This window comes from Pleurodeles waltl, unplaced genomic scaffold (assembly GCF_031143425.1).
Source record: "Pleurodeles waltl isolate 20211129_DDA unplaced genomic scaffold, aPleWal1.hap1.20221129 scaffold_39, whole genome shotgun sequence".
NCBI lineage: Eukaryota > Metazoa > Chordata > Amphibia > Caudata > Salamandridae > Pleurodeles > Pleurodeles waltl.
The window spans coordinates 9,098,966-9,122,039 of NW_027150097.1; the positions used below are offsets into that span (position 1 = coordinate 9,098,966).

At 47.0% G+C, this 23,074-nt stretch overlaps 2 non-coding genes across 2 annotated transcripts; both read left to right on the top strand.

Moving 5' to 3' along the window:
• Window positions 1-3,667: 3,667 nt before the first annotated feature.
• Window positions 3,668-3,750, top strand: TRNAL-CAG (transfer RNA leucine (anticodon CAG)). Its single transcript has one exon. It is a non-coding gene; the product is annotated as a tRNA-Leu (tRNA).
• A 1,128-nt stretch (window positions 3,751-4,878) lies between these two features.
• Window positions 4,879-4,961, top strand: TRNAL-CAG (transfer RNA leucine (anticodon CAG)). Its single transcript has one exon. It is a non-coding gene; the product is annotated as a tRNA-Leu (tRNA).
• The last annotated feature ends 18,113 nt before the right edge of the window (window positions 4,962-23,074 follow it).

Below are 23,074 nucleotides of genomic sequence, written 5' to 3' on the forward strand. Positions count from 1 at the left end.
CATCAGTCTGGTGTCAAGAGTGTCAGGATGGCCGGGTGGTCTAAGGTGCTGCATTCAGATTGCAGTCTCCTGTAGAGACATGGGTTCAAACCCCATTTCTGCCAAGTGTCTTTTGCGAGGTAGATACATTTTTGGACTTTTTTTTTCCAAGCATACTTATCAAAAACAATGTCAACAGTTTCTGTAAATTATCGATAAGATCTATTGTCCGTTGCTTGCACTAATTGCCTGAAGTTGGCTAAATCGCAGTAAATCGGTAAAGCAGGAAATCACAGCATCTTCAACAAATCGTGATAGCGGGGCCGAGATAAAGGTTTCGACACTACAGATCAAAAGCACAGCTGTCAATAGTTCAGCAGGTTCACAGTGCAGAAGGTTCAGTGGCACCAGGGTCCCCTGCGTCCCAATCACAGCTGGTTTTTAACTTCTGTATTCAGGGCATGGGAGGGGTGTGTTGCATCATGCACACACAGTGCCTGTTTCGCAGATAAGTTTTAATAAATACACAGAGAATAATATAGAGTCATTGGCCACGAGGAACACCTTCCCTGACCTTTTATTCTCTCCGGTTCCACGTCACCGCGCCTACCATCCAACTCCAAAACTCGGGGGAGACTAACACTCACTACCTCCCTTGGTGTGCATCATAGGCGTGCCCATGACGAACACAACATTTCTCCTTAACCAATACAAAACAAGCATACCTGCTCAAAAAAAAGATACTATACTAAACCAGTATACAAGAATAGTACACAACAAGAAATGCCACATTCAGTCAATCCACCCCGAATCCTTGCAGCCGCGTTGAGCATGGCGGTCGAGGACTCAAACTGTACCGTTCAAGTCCTTGTCTCAGAGGCACTGAGTTGATTGGTATTGAGCCAGGCACCTCCTGATCTGAATCTTGAACTGCCTCCAAATTCTGCATGTCCACACCCCCTGTAGTAGATGATTGAGAATTAGTAGCAGTCACCACCGGCCAAGTGCACTGGCTCAAAATTCAGCATGTCCACACCCCATGTAGTAGATGATTGAGAATTAGTAGCAGTCACCACCGGATCCACTGTCAGGATGAACCATCCTCTCTCCTTCATCAGCTTCAGATCCCACTGTTTCCCTGAGCAGGAATGTCTGGAATTGAAAATACAGAGGACATTAAATAACATTCACTCAGTACATGGCACTCATTTTGGTTTATAAGCTGGAAATTGAGCCATCAGTCTGGTGTTAAAAGTGTCAGGATGGCCGGGTGGTCTAAGGTGATGCATTCAGGTTGGAGTCTCCTTTGGAGATGTGGGTTCAAACCCCACTTCTGACAAGTGTCTTTTGCGAGGTGGATACATTTTTTGACTTTTTTTTTCCAAGCACCCTTATCAAAAACAATGTCAACAGTTTCTGTAAATTATCGATAAGATCTATTGTCCGTTGCTTGCACTAATTGCCTGAAGTTGGCTAAATCGCAGTAAATCGGTAAAGCAGGAAATCACAGCATCTTCAACAAATCGTGATAGAGGGGCCGAGATAAAGGTTTCGACCCTACATATCAAAAGCGCAGCTGTCAATAGTTCAGCAGGTTCACAGTGCAGAAGGTTCAGTGGTACCAGGGTCCCCTGCGTCCCAATCACAGCTGGTTTTTAACTTCTGTATTCAGGGGATGGGAGGGGTGGGGGTGTTGGGTCGTGCACACACAGTGCCTGTTTTGCAGAGAAGTTTTAATAAATACACAAAGAATAATATGGAGTCTTTGGCCACGAGGAACACCTTCCCCTACCTTTTATTCTCTCCGATTCCACATCACCGCACCTACCATCCAACTCCAAAACTCGGGGGAGACTAACACTCCCTACCTCCCTTGGTGTGCATCATGGGCGTGCCCATGACGAACACAACATTTCTCCTTAACCAATACAAAACAAACATAGCTGCTCAAAAAAAAAAAACTATACTAATCCAGTATACAAGAATAATACACAACAATAAATACCACATTCAGTCAATCCACCCCGAATCCTTGCAGCCGCGTTGAGCATGGCGGTCGAGGACTCAAACTGTACCGTTTAAGTCCTTGTCTCAGAGGCACTGAGTTGATTGGTATGGAGCCAGGCACCTCCTGATCTGAATCTTGAACTGGCTCCAAATTCTGCATGTCCACACCACCTGTAGTAGATGATTGAGAATTAGTAGCAGTCACCACCGGCCATATGCACTCTCTCAAAATTCTGCAAGTCCACACCCCATGTAGTAGATGATTGAGAATTAGTAGCAGTCACCACAGGGTCCACTTTCAGGATGATCCATCCTTTCTCCTTCATCAGCTTCAGATCCCACTGTTTCCCTGAGCAGGAAGGTCTAGAATTGAAAATACAGAGGACATTAAATAACATTCACTCAGTACATGGCACTCATTTTGGTTTATAACCTGGAAATTGAGCCATCAGTCTGGTGTCAAGAGTGTCAGGATGGCCGGGTGGTCTAAAGTGCTGCATTCAGATCGCAGTCTGCCTTAGAGACATGGGTTCAAACCCCATTTCTGCCAAGTGTCTTTTGCGAGGTAGATACATTTTTGGACTTTTTTTTTCCAAGCACCCTTATCAAAAACAATGTCAACAGTTTCTGTAAATTATCGATAAGATCTATTGTCCGTTGCTTGCACTAATTGCCTGAAGTTGGCTAAATCGCAGTAAATCGGTAAAGCAGGAAATCACAGCATCTTCAACAAATCGTGATAGAGGGGCCGAGATAAAGGTTTCGACCCTACATATCAAAAGCACAGCTGTCAATAGTTCAGCAGGTTCACAGTGCAGAAGGTTCAGTGGCACCAGGGTCCCCTGCGTCCCAGTCACAGCTGGTTTTTAACTTCTGTATTCAGGGCATGGGAGGGGTGTGTTGCATCGTGCACACACAGTGCCTGTTACGCAGATAAGTTTTAATAAATACACAGAGAATAATATAGAGTCATTGGCCACGAGGAACACCTTCCCTGACCTTTTATTCTCTCCGGTTCCACGCCACCGCGCCTACCATCCAACTCCAAAACTCGGGGGAGACTAACACTCCCTACCTCCCTTGGTGTGCATCATAGGCGTGCCCATGACGAACACAACATTTCTCCTTAACCAATACAAAACAAACATAGCTGCTCAAAAAAAAGATACTATACTAAACCAGTATACAAGAATAGTACACAACAAGAAATGCCACATTCAGTCAATCCACCCCGAATCCTTGCAGCCGCGTTGAGCATGGCGGTCGAGGACTCAAACTGTACCCTTCAAGTCCTTGTCTCAGAGGCACTGAGTTGATTGGTATGGAGCCAGGCACCTCCTGATCTGAATCTTGAACTGGCTACAAATTCTGCATGTCCACACCCCCTGTAGTAGATGATTGAGTATTAGTAGCAGTCACCACCGGCCATGTGCACTGGCTCAAAATTCAGGATGTCCACACCCCATGTAGTAGATGATTGAGAATTAGTAGCAGTCACCACCGGATCCACTGTCAGGATGATCCATCCTCTCTCCTTCATCAGCTTCAGATCCCACTGTTTCCCTGAGCAGGAAGGTCTGGAATTGAAAATACAGAGAACATTAAACAACATTCACTCAGTACATGGCACTCATTTTGGTTTATAAGCTGGAAATTGAGCCATCAGTGCAGTGTCACGAGTGTCAGGATGGCCGAGTGGTCTAAGGCGCTGCGTTCAGGTCGCAGTCTCCTTTGGAGGCGTGGGTTCAAATCCCACTTCTGACAAGTGTCTTTTGCGAGGTGGATACATTTTTGGACTTTTTTTTCCAAGCACCCGTATCAAAAACAATGTCAACAGTTTCTGTAAATTATCGATAAGATCTATTGTCCGTTGCTTGCACTAATTTCATGAAGTTGGCTAAATCGCAGTAATTCGGTAAAGCGGGAAATCACAGCATCTTCAAAAAATCGTGATAGAGGGGCAGAGATAAAGGTTTTGACCCTACATATCAAGAGCGCAGCTGTCAATAGTTCAGCAGGTTCACAGTGCAGAAGGTTCAGTGGTACCAGGATCCCCTGCGTCCCAATCACAGCTGGTTTTTAACTTCTGTATTCAGTGCATGGGAGGGGTGTGTTGCATCGTGCACACACGGTGCCTGTTTCGCAGATAAGTTTTAATAAATACACAGAGAATAATATAGAGTCATTGGCCACGAGGAACACCTTCCCTGACTTTTATTCTCTCCGGTTCCACGTCACCGCGCCTACCATCCAACTCCAAAACTCGGGGAGACTAACACCCCCTACCTCCCTTGGTGTGCATCATGGGCGTGCCCATGACGAACACAACATTTCTCCTTAACCAATACAAAACAAACATAGCTGCTCAAAAAAAAGATACTATACTAATCCAGTATACAAGAATAGTACACAACAAGAAATGCCACATTCAGTCAATCCACCCCGAATCCTTGCAGCCGCGTTGAGCATGACAGTCGAGGACTCAAACTGTACCGTTCAAGTCCTTGTCTCAGAGGCACTGAGTTGATTGGTATGGAGCCAGGCACCTCCTGATCTGAATCTTGAACTGGCTCCAAATTCTGCATGTCCACACCCCTTGTAGTAGATGATTGAGAATTAGTAGCAGTCACCACCGGCCATGTGCACTGGCTCAAAATTCAGCATGTCCACACCCCATGTAGTAAATGATTGAGAATTAGTAGCAGTCACCACCGGATCCACTGTCAGGATGATCCATCCTCTCTCCTTCATCAGCTTCAGATCCCACTGTTTCCCTGAGCAGGAAGGTCTGGAATTGAAAATACAGAGGACATTAAACAACATTCACTCAGTACATATCACTCATTTTGGTTTATAATCTGGAAATTGAGCCATCAGTGCTGTGTCAAGAGTGTCAGGATGGCCGAGTGGTCTAAGGTGCTGCGTTCAGGTCGCAGTCTCCTTTGGAGGCGTGGGTTCGAATCCCACTTCTGACAAGTGTCTTTTGCGAGGTGGATACATTTTTTGATTTTTTTTTTCCAAGCACCCGTATCAAAAACAATGTCAACAGTTTCTGTAAATTATCGATAAGATCTATTGTCCGTTGCTTGCACTAATTTCCTGAAGTTGGCTAAATCGCAGTAAATCGGTAAAGCGGGAAATCACAGCATCTTCAACAAATCGTGATAGAGGGGCAGAGATAAAGGTTTTGACCCTACACATCAAGAGCGCAGCTGTCAATAGTTAAGCAGGTTCACAGTGCAGAAGGTTCAGTGGCACCAGGGTCCCCTGCGTCCCAATCACAGCTGGTTTTTAACTTCTGTATTCAGGGCATGGGAGGGGTGTGTTGCATCGTGCACACACGGTGCCTGTTTCGCAGATAAGTTTTAATAAATACACAGAGAATAATATAGAGTCATTGGCCACGAGGAACACCTTCCCTGACCTTTTATTCTCTCCGGTTCCACGTCACCGCGCCTACCATCCAACTCCAAAACTCGGGGGAGACTAACACTCCCTACCTCCATTGGTTTGCATCATAGGCGTGCCCATGACGAACACAACATTTCTCCTTAACCAATACAAAACAAACATAGCTGCTCAAAAAAAAGATACTATACTTATCCAGTATACAAGAATAGTACACAACAAGAAATGCCACATTCAGTCAATCCACCCTGAATCCTTGCAGCCGCGTTGAGCATGGCGGTCGAGGACTCAAACTGTACCGTTCAAGTCCTTGTCTCAGAGACACTGAGTTGATTGGTATGGAGCCAGGCACCTCCTGATCTGAATCTTGAACTGGCTCCAAATTCTGCATGTCCACACCCCCTGTAGTAGATGATTGAGAATTAGTAGCAGTCACCACCGGCCATGTGCACTGGCTCAAAATTCAGGATGTCCACACCCCATGTAGTAGATGATTGAGAATTAGTAGCAGTCACCACCGGATCCACTGTCAGGATGATCCATCCTCTCTCCTTCATCAGCTTCAGATCCCACTGTTTCCCTGAGCAGGAAGGTCTGGAATTGAAAATACAGAGGACATTAAACAACATTCACTCAGTACATGGCACTCATTTTGGTTTATAAGCTGGAAATTGAGCCATCAGTGCAGTGTTAAGAGTGTCAGGATGGGCGAGTGGTCTAAGGCGCTGCGTTCAGGTCGCAGTCTCCTTTGGAGGCGTGGGTTCAAATCCCACTTCTGACAAGTGTCTTTTGCGAGGTGGATACATTTTTGGACTTTTTTTTCCAAGCACCCGTATCAAAAACAATGTCAACAGTTTCTGTAAATTATCGATAAGATCTATTGTCCGTTGCTTGCACTAATTTCCTGAAGTTGGCTAAATCGCAGTAAATCGGTGAAGCGGGAAATCACAGCATCTTCAACAAATCGTGATAGAGGGGCAGAGATAAAGGTTTTGACCCTACATATCAAGAGCGCAGCTGTCAATAGTTCAGCAGGTTCACAGTGCAGAAGGTTCAGTGGCACCAGGATATCCTGCGTCCCAATCACAGCTGGTTTTTAACTTCTGTATTCAGGGCATGGGAGGGGTGTGTTGCATCGTGCAACACGGTGCCTGTTTCGCAGATAAGTTTTAATAAATACACAGAGAATAATAGAGAGTCATTGGCCACGAGGCACACCTTCCCTGACCTTTTATTCTCTCCGGTTCCACGTCACCGCGCCTACCATCCAACTCCAAAACTCGGGGAGACTAACACTCCCTAATTCCCTTGGTGTGCATCATGGGCGTGCCCATGACGAACACAACATTTCTCCTTAACCAATACAAAACAAACATAGCTGCTCAAAAAAAAGATACTATACTAATCCAGTATACAAGAATAGTACACAACAAGAAATGCCACATTCAGTCAATCCACCCCGAATCCTTGCAGCCGCGTTGAGCATGGCGGTCGAGGACTCAAACTGTACCGTTCAAGTCCTTGTCTCAGAGGCACTGAGTTGATTGGTATGGAGCCAGGCACCTCCTGATCTGAATCTTGAACTGGCTCCAAATTCTGCATGTCCACACCCCTTGTAGTAGATGATTGAGAATTAGTAGCAGTCACCACCGGCCATGTGCACTGGCTCAAAATTCAGCATGTCCACACCCCATGTAGTAAATAATTTAGAATTAGTAGCAGTCACCACCGGATCCACTGTCAGGATGATCCATCCTCTCTCCTTCATCAGCTTCAGATCCCACTGTTTCCCTGAGCAGGAAGGTCTGGAATTGAAAATACAGAGGACATTAAACAACATTCACTCAGTACATATCACTCATTTTGGTTTATAAGCTGGAAATTGAGCCATCAGTGCCTTGTCAAGAGTGTCAGGATGGCCAAGTGGTCTAAGGCGCTGCGTTCAGGTCGCAGTCTCCTTTGGAGACATGGGTTCAAACCCCATTTCTGCCAAGTGTCTTTTGCGAGGTGGATACATCTTTGGATTATTTTTTTCCAAGCACCCGTATCAAAAACAATGTCAACAGTTTCTGTAAATTATCGATAAGATCTATTGTCCGTTGCTTGCACTAATTGCCTGAAATTGGCTAAATCGCAGTAAATCGGTAAAGCGGGAAATCACAGCATCTTCAACAAACCGTGATAGAGGGGCAGAGATAAAGGTTTCGACCCTACATATCAAAAGCGCAGCTGTCAATAGTTCAGCAGGTTCACAGTGCAGAAGGTTCAGTGGCCCCAGGGTCCCCTGCGTCCCAATCACAGCTGGTTTTTAACTTCTGTATTCAGGGGATGGAAGGGGTGGGGGTGTTGCATCGTGCACACACAGTGCCTGTTTTGCAGATAAGTTTTAATAAATACACAAAGAATAATATGGAGTCTTTGGCCACGAGGAACACCTTCCCCTACCTTTTATTCTCTCCGATTCCACATCACCGCACCTACCATCCAACTCCAAAACTCGGGGGAGACTAACACTCCCTACCTCCCTTGGTGTGCATCATGGGCGTGCCCATGACGAACACAACATTTCTCCTTAACCAATACAAAACAAACATAGCTGCTCAAAAAAAAGATACTATACTAATCCAGTATACAAGAATAGTACACAACAGTAAATACCACATTCAGTCAATCCACCCTGAATCCTTGCAGCCGCGTTGAGCATGGCGGTCGAGGACTCAAACTGTACCGTTCAAGTCCTTCTCTCAGAGGCACTGAGTTGATTGGTATTGAGCCAGGCACCTCCTGATCTGAATCTTGATCTGCCTCCAAATTCTGCATGTCCACACCCCCTGTAGTAGATGATTGAGAATTAGTAGCAGTCACCACCGGCCAAGTGCACTGGCTCAAAATTCAGCATGTCCACACCCCATGTAGTAGATGATTGAGAATTAGTAGCAGTCACCACCGGATCCACTGTCAGGATGATCCATCCTCTCTCCTTCATCAGCTTCAGATCCCACTGTTTCCCTGAGCAGGAATGTCTGGAATTGAAAATACGGAGGACATTAAATAACATTCACTCAGTACATGGCACTCATTTTGGTTTATAAGCTGGAAATTGAGCCATCAGTCTGGTGTTAAAAGTGTCAGGATGGCCGGGTGGTCTAAGGTGATGCATTCAGGTTGCAGTCTCCTTTGGAGATGTGGGTTCAAACCCCACTTCTGACAAGTGTCTTTTGCGAGGTGGATACATTTTTTGACTTTTTTTTTCCAAGCACCCTTATCAAAAACAATGTCAACAGTTTCTGTAAATTATCGATAAGATCTATTGTCCGTTGCTTGCACTAATTGCCTGAAGTTGGCTAAATCGCAGTAAATCGGTAAAGCAGGAAATCACAGCATCTTCAACAAATTGTGATAGAGGGGCCGAGATAAAGGTTTCGACCCTACATATCAAAAGCGCAGCTGTCAATAGTTCAGCAGGTTCACAGTGCAGAAGGTTCAGTGGCACCAGGGTCCCCTGCGTCCCAATCACAGCTGGTTTTTAACTTCTGTATTCAGGGGATGGGAGGGGTGGGGGTGTTGGGTCGTGCACACACAGTGCCTGTTTCGCAGATAAGTTTTAATAAATACACAGAGAATAATATAGAGTCATTGGCCACGAGGAACACCTTCCCTGACCTTTTATTCTCTCCGATTCCACATCACCGCACCTACCATCCAACTCCAAAACTCGGCGGAGACTAACACTCCCTACCTCCCTTGGTGTGCATCATGGGCGTGCCCATGACGAACACAACATTTCTCCTTAACCAATACAAAACAAACATAGCTGCTCAAAAAAAAGATACTATACTAATCCAGTATACAAGAATAGTACACAACAAGAAATGCCACATTCAGTCAATCCACCCTGAATCCTTGCAGCCGCGTTGAGTATGGCGGTCGAGGACTCAAACTGTACCCTTCAAGTCCTTGTCTCAGAGGCACTGAGTTGATTGGTATGGAGCCCGGCACCTCCTGATCTGAATCTTAAACTTGCTCCAAATTCTGCATGTCCACACCCCTTGTAGTAGATGATTGAGAATTAGTAGCAGTCACCACCGGCCATGTGTACTGGCTCAAACTTCTGCATGTCCACACCCCATGTAGTCGATGATTGAGAATTAGTAGCAGTCACCACCGGATTCACTGTCAGGATGATCCATCCTCTCTCCTTCATCAGCTTCAGATCCCACTGTTTCCCTGAGCAGGAAGGTCTGGAATTGAAAATACAGAGGACATGAAACAACATTCACTCAGTACATGGCACTCATTTTGGTTTATAAGCTGAAAACTGAGCCATCAGTAAGATGTTAAGTTTGTCAGGATGGCCGTGTGGTCTAAGGTACTACATTCAGGTTGTAGTCTCTCTTGGAGGCGTGGGTTCAAATCCCACTTCTAACAAGTGTCTTTTGCGAGGTGGATACATTTTCGAACTTTTTTTTTCCAAGCACCTGTATCAAAAACAATGTCAACAGTTTCTGTAAATTATCGATAAGATCTATTGTCCGTTGCTTGCACTAATTGCCTGAAGTTGGCTATATAGCAGTAAATCGGTAAAGCGGGAAATCACAGCATCTTTAACAAATCGTGATAGAGGGGCCGAGATAAAGGGTTCGACCCTACATATCAAGAGTGCAGCTGTCAATAGTTCAGCAGGTTTACAGTGCAGAAGGATCAGTGGCACCAGGGTGCCCTGCGTCCCAATCACAGCTGGTTTTTAACTTCTGTATTCACGGGATGGGAGGGGTAGGGGGTGCTGTGTCGTGCACACGGTGCCTGTTTCGCAGATAAGTTTTAATAAATACACAGAGAATAATATGGAGTCATTGGCCACGAGGAACACCTTCTCTGACCTTTTATTCTCTCCGGTTCCACGTCACCGCACCTACCATCTAACTCCAAAACTCGGGGGAGACTAACACTCCCTACCTCCCTTGGTGTGCATCATAGGCGTGCCCATGACAAAAACAACATTTCTCCTTAACCAATACAAAACAAACATAGCTGCTCAAAAAAAAGATACTATACTAATCCAGTATACAAAAATAGTACACAACAAGAAATACCACGTTCAGTCAATCCACCCTGAATCCTTGCAGCCGCGTTGAGCATGACGGTCGAGGGCTCAAACTGTACCATTCAATTCCTTGACTCAGAGGCACTGAGTTGATTGGAATGGAGCCAGGCTCCTCCTGATATGAATCTTGAACGGGCTCCAAATTCTGTATGTCCACAACCCCTGTAGTAGATGATTGAGAATTAGTAGCAGTCACCACCGGCCATGTGAATTGGCTCCAAATTCTGCATGTCAACACCCCCTGTAGTAGATGATTGAGATTTAGTAGGCGTCACGACCGGATCCCACTGTTTCCCTGAGCAGGAAGGTCTGGAATTGAAAATACAGAGGATATTAAACAACATTCACTCAGTACATGGCACTCATTTTGGTTTATTAGCTGGAAATTGAGCCATCAGTGTATTGTCAAGAGTGTTAGTATGGCTGAGTGGTCAAAGGTTCTGTGGTTAGCTCGCAGTCTCCCCTGGAGGCGTGGGTTTGAGTCCCACTTCTAACAAGTGTCTTTTGCAAGTTTGAATACATTTTTTGACTTTTTTTTCCAAGCATCCGTATCAAAAACAATGTCAACAGTTTCTGTAAATTATCAATAAGATCTATTTTCCGTTGCTTGCACTAATTGCCTGAAGTTGGCCAAATCGCGGTAAAGCAGGAAATCACAGCATCTTCAACAAATCATGATAGAGGGGCCGAGATAAAGGGTTCGACCCTACATATCAAGAGCGCAGCTGTCAGTAGTTCAGCAGGTTCACAGTGCAGAAGGTTCAGTGGCACCAGTTTCTCCTGCATCCCAATCACAGCTGGTTTTTAACTTCTGTATTCAGGGGATGGGAGGGGTGGGGGTTGTTGCATCGTGCACACACAGTGCCTGTTTCGCAGATAAGTTTTAATAAATACACAGAGACTAGTATGGAGTCATTGGCCACAAGGAACACCTTCCCCGACCTTTTATTGTCTCTGGTTCCACGTCACCGTGTTGTAGTTTAGCAGCGATTAGATTAAGCATTAGCAGAAGACATCTTGTATTTAGTAACTATTGTGAACATTTCGCGGAATCCATTTTGTATTCATGGCAGCCATTTTCTCTGCCACATGCTGCCATGTGCTTACCATGTGCTCTGTCCTAACTTTCTGTTAACTACTCTTGAAAATCTGCCTAGTGACAAGTTATATTTAGCATCTCCCACTTCGCACATGCTCAGTAAGGTCTGCAGCTGTTAGTCCTTGGAAACTGTCAGCTCCTCCTACCTGTCGACTGTGCATTTCCACATGACCTTACATGTATGCAAGTCTTGCTTCTATAATTGTACCACCTCCTTTTAGCCCCTGCGGGGGTATAAAAGGACCATGCTCTCTCAGTTCAGTGTGCTACTTCAAACATTACCGAAGGGTGCTGTTTGAACTGTAGTACCACCTCATGAGGTTAATAAACTTTGTCTTTTATTTCAGTTTCTGTGCCAACGTCTTCCTACATGGTCTGAGGACTTTGTGCAGAGAAAGGTGAACCCCTTGCACTAGTGGGCCTTGCTGAGGCTTACTTCAACAACCGCACCTACCATCCAACTCCAAAACTTGGGGGAGACTAACACTCCCTACCTCCCTTGGTGTGCATCATGGGCATGCCCGTGACAAACACAAAATTTCTCCTTAACCAATACAAAACAAACACAGCTGCTAAAAAAAAAGATACTATACTAATCCAGTATACAAGAATAGTACACAAGAAATACCACATTCAGTCTGTCCACACCGAATCCTTGCAGCCACTTTGAGCGTGGCGGTCGAGGTCTTAAACTGTACGGTTAAAGTCCTTGTCTCAAAAGCAATGAGTTGATTGGTATGGAACCAGGCTCTTCCTGATCTGAATCTTGAATTGGCTCCAAATTCTGCATGTACACACCCCCTGTAGTAGATGTCTGAGAATTAGTAGCACTCACCACCAGACTCAGAGACAAGGATCCATTGTCAGGATGATCCATCCTACCTCCATCATCAGTTTTAGACGAACTTGCAAACTGAGATCCATTTTCTATCGCCACCTCACCATCTGGCATGTGAAAAAGTTTGAAGAATATTTTCATTATGATGGTCTCTTGATTCCATTTGGCGGTTACCATAGTGCTCTTGATTGCACTTACCACCCAGGGATCTTTCTCAAAAGGCAGCATAAATTTGTTTCCACTCTGTCTGTTTTTTGCAAGAACATAGTCCCCAACATTGATTTCTCTCCTCCGCTCTCTCCATTTCTTCGATTCCGTATAATTTTTTTCCTTTCTCCTCGACAGCGCCACACTTACTCTATCAAGGATTTTGAAGGACTCATTCATGTAAGGGATGGTGTCTCTTACCAGCTGATTCAGAAACAAAGAGCTGGGCTTTTCTCCAGTGGTGGCATGAGGAGTGAGTCTGTACTCACGCAAGAAAGCATATACGGCACAGCCCACCTTCTTGCCATTCGCAGCAGCAATTATTAGCACCTTGTTAAGGGTTCTCATGAAACGTTTGGCTTCTCCGTTCACCTGAGGCCAGCAAGAAGTGATCTTTTTGTGAATGATTACTCATGACATCAAATATTCTGCAAACTCCTTGCTGGAGAATGGCGGTCCATTGTCAGTTCGAATCTCCTGCAATAGCCCATGTGTGGCCATGATCTTTTCTAAACGAGGAATGGTTTGAGAAGCACTCATAGACTCCAAAACTTCAACTTCTGGATATTTGGAGAAGTCATCAATAACTACAAACATATGACGACCATCAGGCAAACTCTCAAAATCCGCACTGGCTCAGAACCAAGGAACAGGGTGAATAGTCTCTGTGATTATCAGCGGGTCGTTTTTGCTGGACCAACAGCTTGACACATTGAGCATTGACGCACTGTTCCTTTCACTTTGTCATCGAGTCCCAGGAACCACACCTTGCTCCTTAACCTTGACTTCGTCTTAACCATCCCTTGGTGCGAGCAGTGGGCCAACTCCACTACCTGACTCTGCAAGGAAACTGGAATCACAAGTCTCGGACCTCTCAGCAAACATCCTTCAGGAGACACAGCCAGCTCATGACAGATTTAATGTAACAAGGAAAACATCATCTGGCCTTGACATTTATTTGAGTCACATGTTTAAGAATGTTATGCCACTTGCCAGAAACCACTGCAGACATCACCAACTGCAAACACTCGTCTCTATCAGTGGCTGTTAGAAATGCGGTTTTTAGTTGGTAGTCAGGTTACCCCCGTCCAAGCAAGGACCCTCACTCTAGTTAGGGTAAAGGAGAATCACCCTCAGCTAACCCTGCTCAACCCTTTGGTAGCTTGGCACGAGCAGGCAGGCTTAACTTCAGAGTATTAGGTGTAAAATATTTGTACCAACACACACAGTAACTTAATGAAAACACTACAAAATGACACAACACAGGTGTAGAAAAATAGAAAATATTTATCTAATCAAAACAAGACCAAAACGACAAAAATCCAACATACACAAGTCAAGTTATTAATTAAAAAGTAAAAAGAGTCTTAAATCCTTGAGAAAACAGGTAAAACACTGTTAGCGTTGAAAAGTGCCTGGGTAGCGTCAAAATAACACGCACGGGTGAGTGTGCGTCGAAAAAGGTAAGCAGTGTGTCGATTTCTCACCCACAAGCGAGCTCGTGCGTAATTTCTCCTTCTCCGGTCGGTTCGGAGTGCGTCATTTTTTCTCCCTGCCGGGGAGCGCTGCATCAATGCGGGCAGCACTCGGGTCTGGGCAGGCGCTGCATCGTTTTTCCACACCCAGCAAGGCTTGCGTTGAAAATCCTTCCGCACGGTCTCAGCAAAACCGCGCAATGTGTGTTGCAACGTTAACAGCCTCCGTCAGCGGGTGTGAGCATCATTCTTCAAGCACCGTGTGTCAATTTTCTAGCTGTGATGCTGGTGGAGCGTTGATTTCTGTTGCAAAGCTGGCGGCGTGTCGTTTTTCAGCCACATCTCAGAAGGTGCGTCAAATTTTTCCCTGCACAGCTTCACCTTCCAAGGCCCCTGGAACTGGATAGGGCACCACTTGGCAGGGCAGGAGTCTCAGCAGAGAGTCCAGGTGCTGGCAGGAGAAGTCTTTGATGGCCCTGAGATTTCAACAACAGGGGTCAAGCTCAGGACAAGCCATAGGAGATTTCTTCACAAACAGGAAGGCACACAAAGTCCAGTCTTTGTCTTCTTGCACAGGCAGAAGCAGCAACTGCAGGATAGCTCCACAAAGCACAGTCTCAGGCATGGCAGCACTTATCCTAAGCTCTTCAGCTCTTCTCCAGGCAGAGGTTCCTCTTGATGTCCAGAAGTGATCTAAAGTCTGTGGTTTTGGGTGTCCTTCTTATACCCATTTGTCCCTTTGAAGTAGGCTTACTTTAAAGAAAAGTCTCTCTTGCTTGTGAAATCCTGCCTTGCCCAGGCCAGGCCCCAGACACACACCAGGGGGTTGGAGACTGCATTGTGTGAGGGCAGGCACAGCCCTTTCAGGTGTGAGTGACCACTCCTCCCCTCCCTCCTAGCACAGATGGCTTATCTGGAATGCAGACTACACCCAGCTCCCTTTTTGTAACTGTTTAGAGAGAGGTGCAAACAGCCCAACTGTTAACCTGGCCCAGACATGGAATCCACAAACAGACAGAATCACAGAAATGGTTTAAGTAAGAAAATGCCCAATTTCTAAAAGTGGCATTTTTAAACACACAATCATAAAACCAACTTTACTAAAAGATGTATTTCAAAATTGTGAGCTTAGAGACCCCAAACCCCACATGTCTATCTGCTCCCAAAGGGAATCTACGCCTTAATCATTTTTAAAGGTAGCCCCCATGTTAACCTATGAGAGAGATAGATAGGCCTTGCAACAGTGAAAACTGAATTTGGCAGTATTTCACTGTCAGGACATATAAAACACATTAGTATATGTCCTACCTTAATCATACACTGCACCCTGCCCATGGGCTACCTAGGGCCTACCTTAGGGGTGTCTTATATGTAAATAAAAAAAAAGGGAAGGTTTAGGCCTGGCAAGTGGTTACACTTGCCTAGTCGAATTGGCAGTTTAAAACTGTACACACAGACACTGCAGTGGCAGGTGTGAGACATGATTACAGGGCTACTAATGTGGGTGGCTCAATCAGTGCTGCAGGCCCACTAGTAGCATTTGATTTACAGGCCCTGGGCACCTCTAGTGCACTGTACTAGGGACTTACCAGTAAATCAAATATGCCAATCATGGAAAGCCCAGAGTAACAAAAACAGCAAAATCAGAGTCCAGCACACATCAACAACCTGGGAAACAGAGGCAAAAAGTTAGGGGAAACCACGCCAAGGATGAAAAGTCTAACACGTGTCCCCCCAGATGAAAGTGGGGAGCAACTACCCTACCTCATGGGAGTTCTCATCACTAAGGTGGAAGAACCAGGACAGACCATCAGCATTGGCGTGTTCTGTGCGAGGGCGGTGTTCCACCGTAAAGTCCATCCCCTGTAGGGAAATGGACCACCTCAACAGTTTTTGGATTCTCACCTCTCGTCTGCATTAACCATCTGAGGGGCCTGTGGTCGGTCTGAACCCGGAAGTGAGCCACAAACAAGTAGGGTCTTAGCTTCTTCAGCGTCCAGACCACAGCAAAAGCTTCACGCTCTATGGCACTCCACCTACGTTCCCTGGGAAGTAACCTTCTGCTCATGAAGGCTACAGGTTGATCTAGGCCCTCTTTATTAAGCTGTGAGAGTACTGCTCCAATACCATTTTCTGAGGCGTCCGTTTGCACAACAAACTCCTTGGAGTAGTCAGGGGCCTTCCGCACAGGTGCTGTGCACATGACAGCCTTCAGGGCATCAAAAGCCGTCTGGCAAGACTCAGTCCAGATCACCTTTCTGGGCTGCTTTTTGTATGTCATTTCAGGCAAGGGAGCAACAATGGTGACATACCCTTTGACAAACCTCCTATAGTATCCTGTGAGACCTAAAAAGACTCTCACTTCAGTATGGGTCTTGGGAGGCTCCCAAGCCAGAATGGTATCAATCTTTGGCTGTAGGGTTGCCACCTGGCCACTCCCCACCTGGTGTCCCAAGTACACCACAGAACCCTGCCTATTTGGCACTCACTTTTGCAGGGCCTCTAACACTTTACAGAGGTGTTGCAAGTGTTCCTCCCATGTGGAACTAAAGACAGCAATGTCATCCAGGTAGGCAACACTGAACTCATCCAGCCCAGCCAACACCTGATTGATAAACCTCTGAAAGGTGACAGGGGCATTTTTCATCCCAAATGGCATCACCTTAAACTGAAAGTGCCCATCTGGGGTAGAAAATGCAGACCTCTCCTTGGCCCCCTCAGTCAAGGCAATCTGCCAATACCGAGACGTTAAATAAAACATACTGAGGTACTTGTCAGCTCCCAACCGATCTATGAGCTCATCCGCTCGGGAGATGGAGTGCGTGTCAGTTTTAGTGACCGCATTGAGACTTCTGTAGTCCACGCAGAACCAGAGTTCAGGAGTGGCACCAGGAGCAGCAGCCTTTGGGACCAAAACCACAGGGCTGGCCCAAGGACTGCTGGAATGCTCAACAACCCATAGGGTTAAGATCTTGGATACCTTCTCCTTGATGCTAGCCCTGACCTTGTCAGTCACCCTATAAACCTTTTGCGTAATGGGTGTACTGTTCCCAGTGTCTACATCATGTGTGCACAAGTGTGTGACCCTTGGGATCAAGGAGAACAGTGAGGCGAACTGTCCCAACACCTGCCGACATTCCCTCTGCTGCTCTGCAGTCAGGGAGGGGGAGAGGTTCACTCCCTCCACAGACCTATCTTTCTCTCCTGCTGACAGGAGGTCAGGAAGAGGCTCACTCTCCTCCTCCACCCCTTCATCTGTCGCTAGGAGCATGGACAACTCGCTCCACTGAAAGTGTGGCTTGAGCTGGTTAACATGCAGGACCCTTAAAGAGTTCCTGGGAGTCCAAAAGTTCACCAGGTAGGTGACTTCACTGTTGCGCTCCACCACCTCAAATGGCCCAGTCCACTTATCCTGGAGCGCCCAAGGCTCCACTGGTGTCATCACCCACACTTTTTGTCCAGGTTGAAACTCGACCAGAGTGGCATTCTGGTCATACCAGCGTTTCATGCCCTCCTGGCTTGCTTCCAGGTTCTCCTGTACAAGACTCCTGAAGCGGGCAGTCTGGTTTCTCAGAGCCAGCATATAACTGAATACATCCTGGGGGGGGTTTACTAGGAGCTTCTTCCAAAGCCTCCTTGACCATACTTAAAGATACACCCTGACAGGGTGGCCATAAATCAGCTCAAAAGGACTAAACCCAAGTCACTTTTGAGGCATCTCCCTTTAAGCAAACAGAAGGCATGGCAAGAGGACGTCCCACTTCCGCCTCAAGGGCTTTGACAGGCCTAAAATCATGCCTTTCAAGGTGCAGTTGAATCTCTCAACCAGACCATTAATTTGGGGGTGGTAAGGTGTGGTGAACTTATACGTTACCCCACACACCTTCCACAGAGACTTCATATAAGTAAAAATGAATTTGGTACCCCTATCAGATACCACTTCCTTGGGGAACCCCATGCGGGTAAAAACTCCCATCAAGGCATGGCCCACCACAGGGGAAGTGAATGATCTTAAAGGAATGGCTTCTGGGTACCAAGTGGCATGGTTCACCAAGACCAGGATAAACCTTTTGCCCATGGCTGTCTTGGGATCCAGAGGCCCCACAATGTCAATGCCAACTCTTTCAAAGGGGGTACTGACAATAGGACACGGTTGGAGGGGAGCCTTACATTTCCCCCGCTCTTGCCACTTGCCTGACAAGTTGGGCAAGACCTGCAGTGAGCATCAGAGTGCCTGCGCATTTGGGGCCAATAGAAGTGGGTGACACGCCACTCAAAGGTCTTGTCCTGCCCCAAATGGCCAGCTAAAGGCACATCATGAGCCAGACCCAGAAGGAAGGCTCTGAAGCACTGGGGTATCACCAGCACAGTGGCTGACCCAGGCTCAGGAATCTTAGGCTTGCTACATAGGAGGCCATCCTCCCAGTAAATCAAGTGTGATCCAGGCTCCTTGACAGATGCCTGGACTGCAGCCTGCTGCCGCAAACCCTCCAGAGTATGGCATGACTTCTGTGCCTCACTGAATACTTCCCTGGTTGGCCCCCTTCCTGCTGCCACTTTGACAACTCAGGAACCTCACCCAGTTCAGCCACCTGTTCCCCTGTAGGCTCCAGGGCCTCCCCCTCAGGTTCAGCTCCTCCTGGACCATGGGAACTTCTGGGGGCGGTTTCCCGCGCCCCCTGCCCTTCCTCCTTCTGGCAGACACCTGGGCCACTCTTTCAGGCTCCAGGGTCTCCTGATCACCCTGACGGGCTGCCATAGACCTAGTGGATACGCATACCCACCCAGGCAGACCCAACATCTCCAAGTGTGACCTGTGTTCCACCTCCTTCCAAGGGGAATCCTCCAGGTCATTGACAAGCAAACAATCTACAGGCATGGTTGGACTCACAGTTACCTTCAAGGAACCTGAGACCACCCCCCATTCAAAGGGAACCTGCACCACTCTGCACAGGTGCTCTGAGTTGTCTCCCGCAACTACTTGGTGAAGTACCCAGGGATCTACCTGCCCTTCCGACACCAGGTGACTCCTCACTGTAGTCACACTGGCTCTTGTGACTCTCAGAGCTTCCACCCTCTGTCCATTGATGGTCACCCACTGCCTGTACTTTTTAGTGTTCTCAGGCACTAGGGTTCTCTGCACCATCTCACTGTCCCCTAGTGAGACAAACGTCATCTCATCTGGCTCCCACCCACCTCGAATCAAGTCCTCTCCAAGCACTACACTAGCCAAACCCTGGGACTGCGCACCGGTGGGTGCCGGTGTACTCTTGGGGCATTTGGGTCCAGCACACATCAACAACCTGGGAAACAGAGGCAAAAAGTTAGGCAAAAAGTTAGGGGAAACCACGCCAAGGATGAAAACTCTAACAGTGGCTATTTTGATTTCATCCATTGAGATAGGCAATGGTTGTGTTCTTTCTACCACCATTCTCACATACTCCCCACTTCATCAGCATCAGCAATTTCCCGAGGAGTAGCAGGCTGGGCATGCCGTGACAGATAATCTGCAGGATTGAGAGAACCAGGTCTGTACACCACCTGGAAGCGGTAATCCTGCAGCTGCAGGATCCACTTCTCGATCCGTGGTGGAGGTTTGGAGGAGAATCCATTAAAAGGGGTATTAAGGGCTTGTGGTCCGTGTGCACAGTGGATGGCTGGCCATACAAATAGAGGTGAAAATGCCAGCAGCCCCAATGCACCGCAATGGCCTCCTTTTCAATTTGAGAACAGCGTTGCTCAGTCTCTGTCAGAGCACGGCTGGCATATGCCACAGGAGCCCACTCTCTATCCAGTGGAGAAGTTTGGCTTAGTGGAGAAGTGTGGCTCAATGGTTAAAGCGGCAGACCCTGATGCAGAGGTGTGGCCTGGGACCAGGGTTCAATTCCTTCTTCAGTGGGTCTTGGGCTCAATTTCCTCAGACTTGATAACTCTTGCGTCGGTGCCAATCTAATCATGGGGTCCCACTCTGTAACTCTGGGCAATAGCTTGCTTAATCTCCACAACGGCCCCAACAGCGCTAGGGATACCTGGCTTCACCTTGGGGGTGCCCATGAGTGGGCACTTCACAGGGAAAGCCAGGAAGGGTTCCACAGCGGTATGTGTAAAAGTGCCAAGATGCCCTCAGTGTAAAAGAGTGCTATACAAGTACGAAGTTTACAGTTTCTTCTGTGCCAACACTGCCCCCAAACCAGTGGGACTGATAGCTCTGACTCTTTATTGGGATCAAAATATACTAACGTGGTGTGCTCTGATAAAGCTGTTTTGGTGGCCTGGAGGGATGCCTCTTATTCAGACCCCCGTTCCCATACCGCATTGGACTTTATCAGATCTCTGAGGGGGGCTTTTATAGCTGTTAAATTCTTGATAAAACACCCACAGTAATTGATCATGCCTGGCAAACACCAGATACGTTGGTAGGGGCTGACACTGACTGAATGTCTTTTACCTTGGCAGGATCAGGCATGACCCTCTCCCGAGAGAACCGGTGTTCAAAAAAACGCCACCTCAGTCTGTAAGAAAGCACACTTGTCTTGATGAAGTGTAAGGCCACCTTCTTGAAGTCGCTTAAATGTCGCTCTGAGACGATGAAGATGTGATTCTATGGTGGGAGCGTGCACCATGATGTCATCACTGACATTGATAAATCCTGGCAGAACAGTGAGCACTCTACGAATAATGTCCTGAAAAACCTCAGCAGCACTGGAGATCCCAAAACTCAAACGTTTATACCTTCGTAGACCAACGTGGGTGGAAAAGGTTGTGATGACTCGTGAGTCAGGATCCAACAGTAGCTGGTGGTATCCAGCACACAGATCCATTCTCGAAAACCACCGTGAATCAGCAACCTCTGCAACAATGTCATCTACAGTAGGTGTCAAATGACGTTCCCGCTTGATGTCAACATTTGGCAAGTGCATGTCGACACAGATCCTCACAAAGCCGGGCTGATTGGGTTTTCAAGCAATCAAAATTGGTGATACCCAGGGTGTGGGACCTTCCCCCTTCTCAATTATGTCCACTTGCTCCAGCTTCCTGAGTTCTACTTCCACCTCTGCCCGCAGATGGAATGCTACACGACGATGTTTTAGAGCCACTGGCTGCATAGACTTGTCGATATGCAAGTGTATCATGCGGCCTGTCAGACAACCAATTCTTTCAAGAAGCTGCCCAAATTCGGCTAAAAGACTATCAACTGTTCCAAGGTGTACACTGAAAGCAAACAAGATGAGGTTAAGTTGCTCAGCCGTTCTGCAGCTCAGTAACATTTCAGACCCAGCCTTGATCACAAATATTCTGGTGCGCACTAAGCTCTCCTCATGAGAATTATCGGTGGTGAAAACTCCTGCCAGTGGCAACGGTTGAGATGACCCAAACGCATACACCTGAGTCGATGTAGGTCGCAGTTGGGGCTGTATAGGAAGATTCTTTAGTACTGACTGCGCCAAGATGTTAATGGATGCACCAGTATCAATCAAAGCAGGAATCCTCTGACCTGCAAGAAGGACGGTGAATCGTGGTACTTGTCTCCGAGGGTACCCTCCAGGCTGCAGGGTGTGCACAACATGAACAGTTCCTTCTTGCTCCTCATCATTGTCCAGATCATCGTCATCCCCCATGGTCACAGGTTGCTGCACTAAATTAGCTGTTTTGGGTTTTTGTGTTTTCTGACGTGCAGATGAACGGCACACCTTGGCAAAATGATTCAGCTTGTTACAGTTTGAGCATTTTTTTCCTTGAGTAGGGCACAAACCTTGATGAGGGAATGGGCCACCACATAGGAAGCATGTCCATGAGCAGGTGGCAACCTTTGGCCATTTTTTCTTTTTGTCCATGACTGCCGCAGTGACTGCGTTTACTGATTCCACCTTGACCGAAGTCTGCAACGCAGCTTCCATGTGGGCTGCGCATACTTTTGTCAGCTCTTTGGAGCGGCCCATTGTGAGAATATTCACCTTAAACATGCCAGGTACCTGTAAAATGTTTTCTCGCAGCTTGACAGAGGCACAGCCCTGTATGAATTGCACGCAATTTCTTCATCTGTATCCAGCAACATGCAGGTGCTTGCAAGTTCTTTTAGCCTGGCATAGAACGTGTCAACAGATTAATCTGTGAGTTGTCTGGCTTGCCTTAATAAAAATCTCTCATAGTCTGGGTTCGCTGAAGTTTCAAAATGAGCCGTTAGAGCCTTTTTTGGTGATTGGTAAGTGAAAGGTGGGCCTTCTTCTACTACAGACTTGCCCAATTTATGAATAGTTGCACCCCCTAGGTGTAGGAGCATGGGGCGGCGTCTTTCATTATCCAACGTCACTGCTGCAAAATAAGTTTCCAACCTATCCACCCATTCTTTCCAAAGTGTGGTTTGTGCAGAGGGGGGCCCTTCAGGATGAAAGGCTCCAAAGCCGAAACTGAGGACATGGCTCTGGCACTGTGCAAAATGTTGACCAATAATTAGCAGGACACGTTAGCGGAGTGAAATGTAAGGGTGTGCATTCCTTGTAATGAGCTGAATAAGAGCACACAAGTGAGAGACAGCAACACAGCCACTTATTATCGGTGTCTTTTCTCTTTTTTGTTTTTTAGCGTGTACTGTACGTTGTAGCTTCGTTTCACACTACTTAGATATGTCCTGTTTCTCTGACTTTTTTGTTTGTTTGTTTGTTTAATGATGCCTGTCGAATCACTGGCCCCCTCCACGTGACTCTAGTGAAGTAGGCCCAAGTGCACACATATCCGCTGCTTACCAGTGCCGGAATGAGGCTTTCCTCGTGCTGTTGTTCAACAAGGCAGCACCATTGTTCGTTGGCCCGGCAACCTGGGAGACAGCCAGAGCATCGTGCATGTATAAAAACACTGTGGGTGCCGCCTCACAGCACGTTGCATGCGATCAGGGCCGCAGCGGACATAAAAACTGCCCCAGTCCATGCTGCTGCTCGAGAGTGGTGCAGGCGGCCCCT